A 12,890-nucleotide genomic window follows, 5' to 3' on the forward strand; every position below is an offset into this window, starting at 1 on the left:
ATGGCTACCAACCCGTCGCTTGGCCTCGGCACGCTAAACGTTCGAGGTCTGGCCGCCAAAAGGAAACAGAGTCAGGTGTATAGACTGCTAGTGGACCACGACCTCGACGTTTTAGCAGTGCAAGAAACCAAGGTAGACGGCGAGGAGGAGACCGGGAGCATGGTGCAAAGGTTCACGTACTACTATACGGTAGTGAGCCACGCCTTAGGGACTTCGGCGGGGTGTGTCTTGTTCGTGAGGAAGCTTCCAGGCATGGTTATAGACGGTTACTTCTCGCACTCTTCCGGTCGACTTGTCGTTTGTGATTTCAGCTATTGCGATGTCCAATGGCGCGCGCTGTGCGTTTATGCGCCTAATACAGTGCAAGAAAGGGTAAATTTCTTTTTGAACTTGAAGCACCACTTCTCTGTGCACAAAACTATAGCCTGTGTTGGGGACTTCAATTGTGTATTGAACATCGAGGATAGGTCTACGCGACGCGTAATTTACGCCAAAAGCAGCGATATCATGGCGCAGATCATACACGAGTTTGAATTAGAGGCTATCGCTCAGTGTTTCGGGGCTGACCGAGAAGTGAGGTACACCCACTTCCACGGAATAAGTCATGCAAGATTAGACCGTATCTATCTATCATATCAATCAGTAAAAGAATGCCAGTGCTAGGCAGTTCCTGCCGTATCCTTTTCTGACCACTGCCTGGTAAAATGCAGGGTGGGCCGCAAAAAAGAACGAAAACAATTTGTCTGGGAACTGTGGAAAATGAATGCTGAGCTTCTACGGGATGATACTTTTAACGAAACGGCAGTGAATGCTCTGAATTCTTTTGGAAAAGACAGTTCTATGAAGTTGGGCGAGGAATGGCAGCTGTTGAAACAAACTATTATAATCAAGGCAATTGAAAGAAGCAGCGTACTACGACATGAAGGGAAGGCAAGAGAAAGGGATTTAAAAACATTACTGGAAAAATTTGTGACGCTCGAATGCATGCAACCCGGCGCTTATCACGAAGATATGCGTGCTATTAAGAAAAAGCTCGAGGTTTTCTATGAAGAGCGTTATCGAGGTGCGCTCGTGCGTGCGAGAGCAGAAAGACTAGCATGCGGGGAAATGCCTTCAAAAAGAGCACTGGGATTAGAAAAAAAAAGCACTCCAGAGGCAAACAGATTGAGGCCATCGAATATAACGGGGTGGTAGTAACTGATATGAATAATATAGGGCGTGCCTTCTTTGAACATTTCCAAAAGCTTTTCGTATTCAGGCCCGTCAACATGCAAAGTTTCAAGCACTTATTTTTGCAGCGAATGCCACAGCTGTCGAGTGACGTTAAAGAAACGTTGGAAGGACGAATAACTGAACAGGAAGTGATAAAGGGCATCGAAGACCTGAACCCTGGCAAGTCACCAGGTCCAGACGGTCTTTGTGCCGCTTGGTACAAATCGTTTAAAAGCCACCTAGCTCCTATCTTGACCGCAGTTTCCAATGAAGCATACGAAATGAAAATATTTCCATCATCCTTCGGCCAGTCCCATACAGTACTAATACCTAAAACAGAAGAGACCAAGAAGCTCAAGCAACTTTCCTCCTATAGACACATAGCGCTTACTAACTGCGACAACAAAATACTGATGAAGGTGCTGGCACGGCGTATGCAGTCAGTCATTAAGGAAGTAGTCGGCCCACACCAGACGTGTGGCATTCGCGGAAGAACCATCTTCACTAACATACATAAGTTGAAGTGTGTGCTGGAGTGTTGTGATGCCATGTGTGACGCAGTTGCGATCCTCCAGCTCGACTTGGAGAATGCGTTTGATTGCGTTTCTCACGAGATATTGCTCACCATCCTAGAACATGTTAATTTTGGCCACATAACCACTGAGGGGGTGACCATGGCGTACCGGAGTTGCTATACCAGACTTATAATTAATCAAATGCTGGGGGCCCCCATTAACGTGAAGCGCTCCGTACGCCAGGTTTGTCCACTTAGCCCACTCCTGTTTTGTGTTTACATAGAAACGCTATGTCACGCCATCATTGAAAATGAATAGACTAAGGGATTTTGCCTCCAAGCAGCAGAGGTGAAGTTATTGACATATGCTGACGATGTGGCTGTACTTTGTAAAGATACGCAAAGTGTATTGAACGCTGTGGGTATCGTCAGACAGTTTGATAATGCCACTAATAGCTTCGTGAACTGGCAGAAATGTGTGCGGTTTTGGCACGGGGGATGGGCGTCCACACCAGACCACTTTTCGAACGTCACCTGGATCACGACGCCAGTTAAGTACTTTGGCGCACCCCATGATGCCTACAGGCACAGTAGCGAGTACTGGAAGGAGCGGACAAAAGAAACAAAAGAAAAAGCCGATCGATGGAACGCGGGTCACCTGTCAATGTTCGCGAAAGCAACAGCGTGCAACATGTTTCTCGTAACAAAGATCTGGTACGTAATGCAGGTACTACAGTGCTCTCGGATTAATGTCCAGAAACTGCACCGCGTGTTCGCTGTTTTCGTGTGGGCATCGAGCTGGGAGCGATGTAGCCGAGATATTCTCTTCCGGCGCGTGAAGGATGGTGGTCTGGGGTTGGCGCACCTCTTCTTGCGTCAACTAGTAAACAGGTTCTTCTTTTTTCGAGACACAAATGACCCATTTCTACGCACCGTTATCCAAATGAGGTTGTCAAGATCACTTCCCGAATTCGTTGTAGGCACCGAAATAATGCCAGGACCAATTCGTGGTTTCTTTAGGGAAATAATTCAGAGTGTTTCCTTTTTGCGTGTTCGTTTTTCTTGTGCATATTCGTGGAGTGTAAAACGGAAAAAGTTATATCGTGATTTATGTGACAGTGTTTTGCTGGTACCCATGTACAGTGCCCCGTACAGTGGAGGCCCAGGCCTAGATGTATTGAAAAGGGTGAAAAAGATGCCACTTCAACCAGCCACTAAATCGTTCTTCTTTAAATTACACACCGGCACTCTACCTGTTAAAATCTTCCTTGAACAACGTGGGTTCTACATGCCATGGGGAACCCACTGGTTTATATGTAAAAAAACAGAAAGCATAGATCATGTCTTCATCCACTGTTGGGAAGGGGTCTTTTTCTGGGACGTGTTACAAAGGACTCTAAAAAAGGAGCTACCTATAGATCCCCACGGAATCAGGTTTGTGCCAGTATACGACGACGAAGGTTTCCCGTACGACTTGATCATGCTTACGGGCCTCCACTGTTTATGGCGCGCAAGAATGTCGGGTTACCACTGTGACCCGGATGCCCGACCGGCGCGTCTGTACTTTTGCGAATCCATGCAATGGTATGTGGAAGTGCACAAGTTGCAACAGCCTGTTCCTGAGTGGCTGTCGAGGGTTGAACCCCTTGCAGCACTAAAGGAATTTTAATCCGACAATGTCGTGCCACAGTAGCGGAAGGCAACGAATTTAAATATTACTGTTCTTTGTTTCGTTTGTGTATTCATTCCTTTTTGCTTCTTTGGTCTTTGTTTATATCATTTAGGAATTTGTGTTGTGATATGTCGAGGACAGGCAATAAAGAAAAAAAAAAGGGGGGGTATAGCTCAGAGGTAGAGCGCTCGCTTTGCATGCGAGAAGCCCCGGGTTCGATCCCCGGTGCCTCCACGTTGTTTGAATTACTTTTGTTCTTTTATACAATAGTGAAAAGGATGGACTAATTATTTCGCACATAATAGCACGCAATGCGCACTGAAGGAATCACCTTCAGTGCACTGACTTCCCCCGCCGCCACATAGTAAAAAGTGTAGGCCTTAGCGCTTGAAGCCATAATGCACGTGATTAGATCAAACTGATCAATGTTTGATACGATTCCATTAAGATATTACATGAAGTGCGTAATATTCCCGTTCAAACGCAATTCGGGGGTATAGCTGGATTACACTTCCGGCCGCGAAAGCCTACGGACGTGTTTTTCATGTGCTCCAACTGGGCGGTGTTAGCGGCCCAGTTTAGGCGCGGAAACAGGGACGACATGGAAGACAGCCAGGACTACCAAGTGTTCCTGCCTCATTTTCCAAAAGGTCGTATTGTTTTGAATACACTTTTTTTTGCACGGTGACCTACGAGCAAGGCCATACAGAGTTGAAGACTACCGGGATGCCCTTGGACGTTTGGAACTGCTGCCTGAGGTTGACGCCTTAGGAGCATTTCAGATGAATCATGTGTCATGAAAGTATGAAGAAGTTGTTGACTGCGGGGAATATTACTGTGAAAGGCAGAAAATGTCTGGTAGTAGACCCGATAAACCAGGATGTCCGAGTGAAAATCCACTGGGTCCGCCCTAGTGTGACGAACGACGACATACGTGTGGCCTTTGAGCTATACGGCGAGGTTATGGAAACGGCAAAGGAGCGCTGGCGTGTCCTTGGCATTTCTGAAAAAGGTATGACAACGCGCGTGTTGAACCTCAAGCTGAAGGCCGGGGTCACGACTGAAGATATTCCATATCAAGTACGTGTCGCTGGGGAGCCTGCTCTCGTAGCTATTCCAGGCAAGGCGCCACTTTGCTTGCGCTGCCAGGGTAAAGGGCATATCCGCCGCGACTGCCGGATTCCGCGATGCTCACGGTGCCGACGCTTCGGCCATGACGAAAGCGAGTGCGTGCCCACGTACGCAAATATAACGGGCCACAGAAAGGACGCTGACATATTGGATAATATCATGGACGAGGCTGAAGCTGAAGAAGCAGCTGCCACGGTGACGAAGGATCAAAAACCTGTGGAAACGCCTCCGGCAGCGGTACAACAACGTGAGCCAGCTGTTGAAACAATAACGTGTGAAAAAAAATCTGGCTGGTGCAAACAGTGACGACGTGCACAACAAAATGAATGGAAAATATCAATAGAAACCTTCTAGTGAAGCTATGGTGACGTTGCCAAATGAAACACCGACAGTGCAGTGTCAAACAATGGAAGGTGTTGTAGAGGCGTCGGCAAAGCGCATGCACAGCGACAGTGTCGGCGAACCGGACCATCTGGGTGGTGCAGGTGGCGGGGCGCCGCCTTTGAAAACGGCGTTCACGAGACGAACGTCGTCAAAGCCGAAACCAAACATTCCTCCTGATAGACGCCCGGTGGATAAACCGCCGAAATAAAGGCGGGGATCCGCTTCCCCTTGGTGAGTGAGCAAGATGGCACCGAATAACCGACGCCGCCTAGACGATGCTGTCCCGTCCAGCTACCGAACTTCGGTTGAGGAAGCAGGCGACGGGCAGCGAGTTCATCCTGGCCCACTACTGCCACAACAGAGTGAAGACTCCACTGCATCCTTGACTTCTGGGGTAAAGACTGCCCGATCCGAGTGCTCTTCACAAATTAAGGACGAAAAACTTGCTCTTCCCTTACGTGTTGCCACTTTGAATGTACGGGGATTGGCGACTAAGAAACGGCTAAATCAACTTAATCGACTTTTTGTGGAAAATAACTTCTACATAGTAGCCGTGCAAGAGACAAAGATAGAAAGTGAGGAGCAGACGGATCGAATGGTGGGAACTTTTCGAAGGCACTTCAATGTTTGTGTTAGCCATGCTATAGGCACCTCTGGGGGTTGTGCAGTTTATATAAGGAACAACGTGGGCATTGAAGGTGAAAAAGTAGTTGCGTCAGAGGCGGGACGGTTGCTTGTTGTTGACTTTTCATACTGCGCAAGGCAATTACGTGTTATCTGTATATATGTGCCAAACATCGATTATGAGCGTGTTTTGTTTGAAGACTTAGAACAATTTTTAAAAAGTGATAAATACTTAATTGTGCTTGGTGATTTTAATTGTGTATGTTTGGCTGAAGATCGAGCCAAGAACACCCCTGTACGAGATAAAAGTTCGCGAGTGCTTGTTTCACTGCTCCAGGAATATTATTTAGAAGAACTCGGTTATTTATTGTTAAGAGGAAGTAGCCCTATCTATACCCATTACCAGCGCGGAAGTTGTGCTAGGCTGGATAGAATCTATGTCACAGTTGACTTTGCAAGGGATTGTGGCCACTATGAAGTGAAACATGTGTCTTTTAGCGACCATAGCCTTGTCATGACTACACTAGGAAGCAACCTCAGAAAAAGCCGTTTTGATTGGTCTTTGTGGAAGTTCAACGTGAAACTTTTGCAAGATGAAAAATTTATGGAGTGTGTAACAAAAAGACTTAAACAATTGACATCCAAAGGGCCACACGGGTGGGTAGCTGAGTGGGAAAACTTTAAGAACGACGTCAAGATTATTGCGATTGAAAGAGGAACCATTATTAGTCAAAAACAAAAGTGTAATGAAAAAGAACTCCAGTGCCAACTCGATTTTCTTATATGTATGGAAAGCGGCAATCCCGGCATGTATATAAAAGCAATTCGCGATGTGAAAAGCAAACTAGAAGTAATTGCAACCGAAAAGTACAGAGCAGCAGTGATAAGGGCACGAGCCGAAAAGATATGGTTGGGTGAAACGCCCAACAAGCGAGCGATGTGTGACGAAAGAAAATACGCGGCTCAAAACTAAATACGACAGATCAACTACCGTAACGAAGACACATCAGACAGGCGTAAAATTGAGCAGGCATTTGTCGAACATTACAGCGAATTATTTGCGAATAAAAAAGGCGATAGAACTGGACTCAGAACCGAGGTTATTAATCTAATGCCTAAGCTCGATGAAGAATGTAAGGCGCGACTAGAACAGCCATTAAGTATAGAGGAAGTGAAAAGTGCCATAAAAGAATTAACTCCAGGAAGAACACCTGGGCCGGACGGAATAGGAGCAGCCTTTTACAAAATATTCATTGAAGAAATCAGCCCAATTTTGCATAACGTTATTAGCAAAGCCTATGAGGTAAAACGGTTACCGCCTTCCTTCCGCGCGGCCCATATTGTTTTGATACCGAAGACAGGTGATCCAACTAGACTGTTATCAGTAGGGCCCTATCGCCCAATAACTCTTACAAATGTGGACTATAAGATCTATACCAAAGTTTTAGCTAAACGTTTGCAAAGCGTTATTATGCTTCTCGTTGGACCGCACCAGACTTGTGGAATAAAAGGACGTTCGATATGTACAAATGTGCATGTAGCCCGCAGCGTTCTGGAATGTTGTGATGCCATCTTGGGACGAGTTGCTATGTTACAACTCGATCTCGCCAAGGCTTTCGACCGTGTCGCACACGATGTTCTTTTCTCTGTGCTTGAACATGTCAATATTTGCAAAGTGTTATTAGAAGGTATAAACATGGCTTATAATGATTGTACTGTACGCATCATAGTTAACAAGAACCTCACCCAGAGTATTGACGTCCGGTCATCTATAAAACAAGGATGTGCGTTGTCATCGCTGCTTTTCGCTCTTTATCTTGAACCCTTCTGCCTCAGTCTTATTATTAATGAAAAAGTACATGGTTTCAGGCTTCAGACGCATCATGTGAAAATCCTTGCCTACGCTGATGATGTAGGACTCTTTTGCACTGACCGCAATAGCATAGAAGAAGCCATAAGCGTCACCAAAGATTTTTGCAAACAGACAGGTTCCGCGATAAACTGGGAAAAAAGTGTCGGTTTCTGGCACGGAATATGGGACTTTAAACCAGAAAGATTTGCGACCATCACGTGGGCAAGAAGTCCTTCTACGTATTTAGGCGTGCCTCTCAAGCAATATAAACAAACTGCAGATTACTGGGATGACCTGACGCCAAGGGTGAAGGAAAAAAATTGGCGGGTGGCAAGGCCGCGAATTATCGATGTTTCCTAGGGCCAGTGCGTGCGATGTTTTTTTGATTGCCAAAGTGTGGTATGTGTTGCAGTTTTTGTCAATGTCACGCGTCAACCTGCAGAAACTGCACCGAATATTTGCGGTTTTTATTTGGGGCTCCAATTGGGAGAGAATCGGCCGCACTAATCTGTTTCGCCGAGTGAAAGACGGAGGCCTCGGCCATTTTCATCTGCTCATCCGACAAATTCTGTCGCGTTTTATATTCCTACGGGACACGAGAGACCAGTTTTTGAGAGCGATGATGCAAATGCGCCTTAAGAATGTATTGCCCGAATTTGTTGTGTCTAGTGCGGCTGCAATCGACTGTGGTGTAAAAGGTTACTTCAGGGAATTAGTCACGTCGTTTAGGATACCTAAAACACGCTTCTCATTCGAGTACCTGAGCCTTGTACCAAGAAAGAAACTATATAAAGATTTAATCGATGTAATGATGCCAGTACCATTATACAGATCGCAAAACATTGCAGGCCCAGGGCAAGATGTATTAAAAAGATTTCTAAAAATAACTGTTAGAGGAGCTGTTAAAACAATCTTTTTCAAATTACACACAAACACACTCCTTGTAAAAACATGGCTTGATGAAAAGGGAATATTTGTACCGTGGACAACAAACTGCCAATTGTGCAAGGAACCAGAAACAATCGAACACACGTTCATTGATTGTTTGGATCCAGTGTTTTTTTGGGATGTTTTGCAACGAACCCTGAAGAAAGAGTTACCGATAACACCACACGGAATTCGATATCTTTCAGTACAGAATGAAAACAGCTTCCCCTATGACATGATCATGATACTGGGGCTACATAGCCTTTGAATCACAAGAATGGAAGTCAGGCACGCAGACCCCAATGCAAAGTCAGCCAGAGAAAACTTTATAGAGAGCATAACCTACATGCGCGAGGTATATAGTACTTTAACCGAGCCACCAGATTGGATTTGGGTACTTGATGAGTTGGTATGAATGAGAAATTTTTAATTAACCACACTGGTCAAGCAGACCAAGGTGGGTTTTGTGTATGACATGCCTTTTCTGAATAAAAGTTTCAAAAAAATCGGGGGTATAGCTCAGAGGTAGAGCGCTCGCTTTGCATGCGAGAAGCCCCGGGTTCGATCCCCGGTACCTCCACGTTGGCTGAATTACTTTCGTTTTTTTATACAATAGTAAAAACGATGAACTAATTATTTCGCACTGCGCACTGAAGGAATCGCCTTCCGTGCACTGACTTCATCCCCCCCCACATAGTAATAAGTGTAGGCCTTAGCGCTTGTAGCCATAATGCACGTGATTAGATCAAACTGATCAATTCTTGATACGATTCCATTACAATAATACATGAAGGGCGTAATATTCCCGTTTAAACGCAATTCGGGGGTATAGCTCAGAGGTAGAGCGCTCGCTTTGCATGCGAGAAGCCCCGGGTTCGAGCCCCGGTACCTCCACGTTGGCTGATTACTTCTGTTTTTTTAGACAATAGTAAGAACCATGAACTAATTATTTCGCACTGCGCACATAATAGCACGCAATGCGCACTGAACGAATCGCCTTCCGTGCACTGATTTCCTCCGCCGCCACATAGTAATAAGTGTAGGCCTTAGCGCTTGAAGCCATAATGCACGTGATTAGATTAAACTGTTCAATTTTTGATACGATTCCAGTAAAATATTACATGAAGTGCGTAATATTCCCGTTCAAACGCAATTCGCGGGTACAGCTCAGATTCTGCTTCCGGCCACCAAGCGTGACGGACGTATGATGACGGGCTCCGTTGGAGCGGCTTCAGCGGCCAGTTCTGGCCGCGGTAACCGGGCTATTGAACAAGGAAACCGACTACCAGGTTGTTCTGCCAAGTCTCCCAACCGGGCGTTTAGTTTTAAATACAGTTTTTTTTTTTTTTTGCACGCGGATATCAGGGCCCGCCCGTACCGAGTGGAAGATTTTCGAGACGAGTTGGCTAGGCAATCGCTGCTCTCGGATGTCATCGCCCTGGGGGCGTATCGGACGAGCCATGTCTGGGCCATCCCGCTGAAGGATGCGGATGCCGTTAAGAAGATTGCAGGCGTCGGTGAGCTGCGCGGGAAAGAAAGCCGCTGCTTGGTTATTGACCCAGCGAACCAGGACGTACGTCTCAAGTTCCATTGGCTGCTTCACACCGTGCGGGACGAGGACGTGCGTGTCGCGCTTGCACCGTACGGAAAGGTCTCCGAGGTGGCCCGGGAGCGCTGGCGTGTGCACGGCGTGTCAGAGAAAGGCTCAACGAGCAGGACGGTCACGCTGAAATTGAAAGCTGGCGTTAAGCTGGACGACTTGCCGCACCAGCTTAACGTTGGGGGTGAGTTGGCACTTGTGGTTGTGCCTGGAAGGCCTCCGTTATGTCTTCGCTGCCGAGGTACGGGACACATTCGTCGGGAGTGTAAGGTCCCGCTATGCGGAGCTTGTCGACGTTTCGGTCACGAAGACGGTGAGTGCCCCCGTACTTATGCGAGCATCGCCGGCCCTGGAACCAGTGAAGATGCCTCGGAGCATTTGATGGATGAGGCGGACGCAGAAGAGGCAGCGAGGACAACTGGGAAAACGGGGACGAAAGTTTGGGCCTTCGTTTACGTCTCTGGTTAAGCAGAAGACAACGACTAGGTTGACGTCTCCTGCAGTGGTGCCATCTCAGCTAGCGCAGCGTGGCCCCGAAAGCGACAGCGGTCACAGTGCGGTGGCCGATACGAAAGCTTCGCTGAAAACCCCAGACCGCGTGGAGCCTCGCATTGCCGACGCCATGGACGCCGACGATGAAGCGGCTGCCCTAACCGCTGGAAAACGGTCCCGCGAAGAGAGCGCCGGTGAGAACCTGCAGCCTGGTGGTAGTAGCAGTGGGGAGCCGCCTCCAAAAACGGCAGGAAGTCGACGTTCGTCGTTGAAGCCGCGGCCAAACCTTTTGGCCGAGTCACGGCAGGCAGGTAAACTGCCTCCGTAATTTTTTTCTGTGTTCTGTGGAATGTCAGCGTCGGTTGTGTATCGACCGACACAGTGTTTTTGGCTGGCTTTTCGAGTTTGCGCGCATGCAAGGTGGAGGATGCGACGAGGAAGTGCCTCAGACCACGTCGAGACAAACACCAGACAACCCTTTGGGTGGCCTGACAGACCCCCCGAACACCATTGCGAAACATCAGTCGGGAGAATCACATGGTCGACAGAGGTAGGCACCATGCGGATCACGCCCCTTTTTATTGCGTAAATCTATGGTAGTTGAGCAAAGAGCCCCATTGCGTGTAGCAACTTTGAATGTTAGAGGGCTGGGAGCACGAAGACGGCAATGTCAGCTTAATCGCCTGCTTATTGATAATGACCTTGACCTAATAGCTGTGCAAGAATCAAAGATAGAGTCGCAAGAACATGCTGACCGCATGGTGCCCCCTTTCCGCGCCAACTTTGAAGTGTGTGTGTATCACTCCGTTGGGACATCGGGTGGATGCCTTATCTTCATTCGCAACACATTAGGTATAAGTGTGGAGTCTGTATTTGCATGTGAAAGTGGCCGCCTCTTGGTTGTTGATTTTTCTTTTTCAAACTTACACTGGCGCGTTGTATGTGTTTACGCCCCCAATGTTGAAAGTGAACGTAAATGTTTTTTTTTATTCCATTGAGCCGTACTTGAATTGTGACAAGGTGTTGCTTGTATTGGGAGGCTTTAACTGCGTATGGGCTGCTACTGACCGAGTGTAGACCAGTGAGGGACAAGAGCGCGGAACTGTTGACTGAATTTGTGCAAGATTATTTATTGGAGGACGTTGGAAGTGTGTTTTCGGCTGGAACACGTCCTGATTACACACACTTTCAACGCGACAGTCACGCAATATTAGATAGGCTGTATGTTCCCGCTGATCTCGTGCCACTATGCACAGCGTATGATGTAAAACCTGTGTCATTTAGTGATCATTGCCCTGTGAGCGCGACTTTTGGAACGAAGGGAAGGAAATCACGCTTTAATTGGTACCTTTGGAAACTAAATGAGAAAATTTTAGACGATGAAGGATTTGTCAAGGAAATTAAAAGCGATCTTGATGGTGTACTAGCTGAGCAAGCGGACTGCTTTGCCGTTGAATGGGAAAGTTTCAAAGAACGAGTGAACCCTAAAGCTATAGGAAAAAGTAGCGCAATTCGGTATAAACAGAAAGAAAAAGAAAGGGAACTTTGCGAACAACTCGAGTGCTTGGTTAGGATGGAAACCAATAAGCCAGGAAATTTTAGTAAAGAAATAAAAGACGTGAAGTGTCAGATCGAAACAATTGACACTGACAGGTACAGAGCAGCAATAATACGCTCAAGGAGCGATAACTTATGGGCAGGCGAAGCGCCTACAAAGCGGGCGCTATCAGATGAAAAGCGGTACGCTTGCCAGAAGGAAATCAGGCAATTAAGATACGAGGGGCACATTACAAGCGACCCTAGTGAGACCTTAGCTATTACGGAATACTTTGCTGAACTTTTCCGCAATAGGCGCAAGCGTGCGCAAGGGTTTGAAGATTTCCTCCGACTAATGCCAACACTCGACAATGATGTAAGAGAGCGTCTTGAATTGCCTATTACTTTGGAAGACATCGAGAAAGCAATAGATGATCTTCCGTCTGGAAAAGCGCCGGGGCCAGATGGGCTGAACGCTGCCTTCTATAAAACCTTTAAACATGATGTTTCTCAGTTCTTGTTACAAGTGATAACAGAAGCCTATGAACGCAAAACAGTTCCATAGACCTTTGGTACTTCACACATTGTACTTATTCCCAAGTCTGATGATCCGGAGAAACGAATGTTAGTTGGTTCCTACAGACTTATCAGCCTCACTAATGTCGACTACAAGGTGTACATGAAGGTACTAGCCAGACGACTTCAGAGTGTAATCGACAAATTAGTAGGGCCGCACCAAACCTGTGGCATCAGAGATCGCAGCATTGCAACAAATATACATGTGGCCCGAACCGTATTGGAGTGTGTTGACGCGCTTGGAAGCCAGGTAGCTATGATACAGCTGGACTTGGCCAAAGCGTTCGACCGCGTTTCACATGACATTCTTTTCTCCATTCTAGAGCATGCTATCCTGGGTGGTGTAATAGTAGGAGTAAAAATGGCGCAC

At 46.9% G+C, this 12,890-nt stretch overlaps 3 non-coding genes across 3 annotated transcripts; all 3 read left to right on the forward strand.

Moving 5' to 3' along the window:
• The first annotated feature begins 3,560 nt into the window (after nt 1–3,560).
• TRNAA-UGC (transfer RNA alanine (anticodon UGC)) lies at nt 3,561–3,632 on the forward strand. The gene has a single exon. It is a non-coding gene; the product is annotated as a tRNA-Ala (tRNA).
• Nucleotides 3,633–8,824: 5,192 nt separating this feature from the next.
• On the forward strand, nt 8,825–8,896 carry TRNAA-UGC (transfer RNA alanine (anticodon UGC)). The gene has a single exon. It is a non-coding gene; the product is annotated as a tRNA-Ala (tRNA).
• Nucleotides 8,897–9,138: 242 nt separating this feature from the next.
• On the forward strand, nt 9,139–9,210 carry TRNAA-UGC (transfer RNA alanine (anticodon UGC)). Its single transcript has one exon. It is a non-coding gene; the product is annotated as a tRNA-Ala (tRNA).
• The last annotated feature ends 3,680 nt before the right edge of the window (nt 9,211–12,890 follow it).

The sequence above is a fragment of the Dermacentor variabilis genome, chromosome 3 (assembly GCF_050947875.1).
Source record: "Dermacentor variabilis isolate Ectoservices chromosome 3, ASM5094787v1, whole genome shotgun sequence".
Taxonomy (NCBI): Eukaryota; Metazoa; Arthropoda; class Arachnida; order Ixodida; family Ixodidae; genus Dermacentor; species Dermacentor variabilis.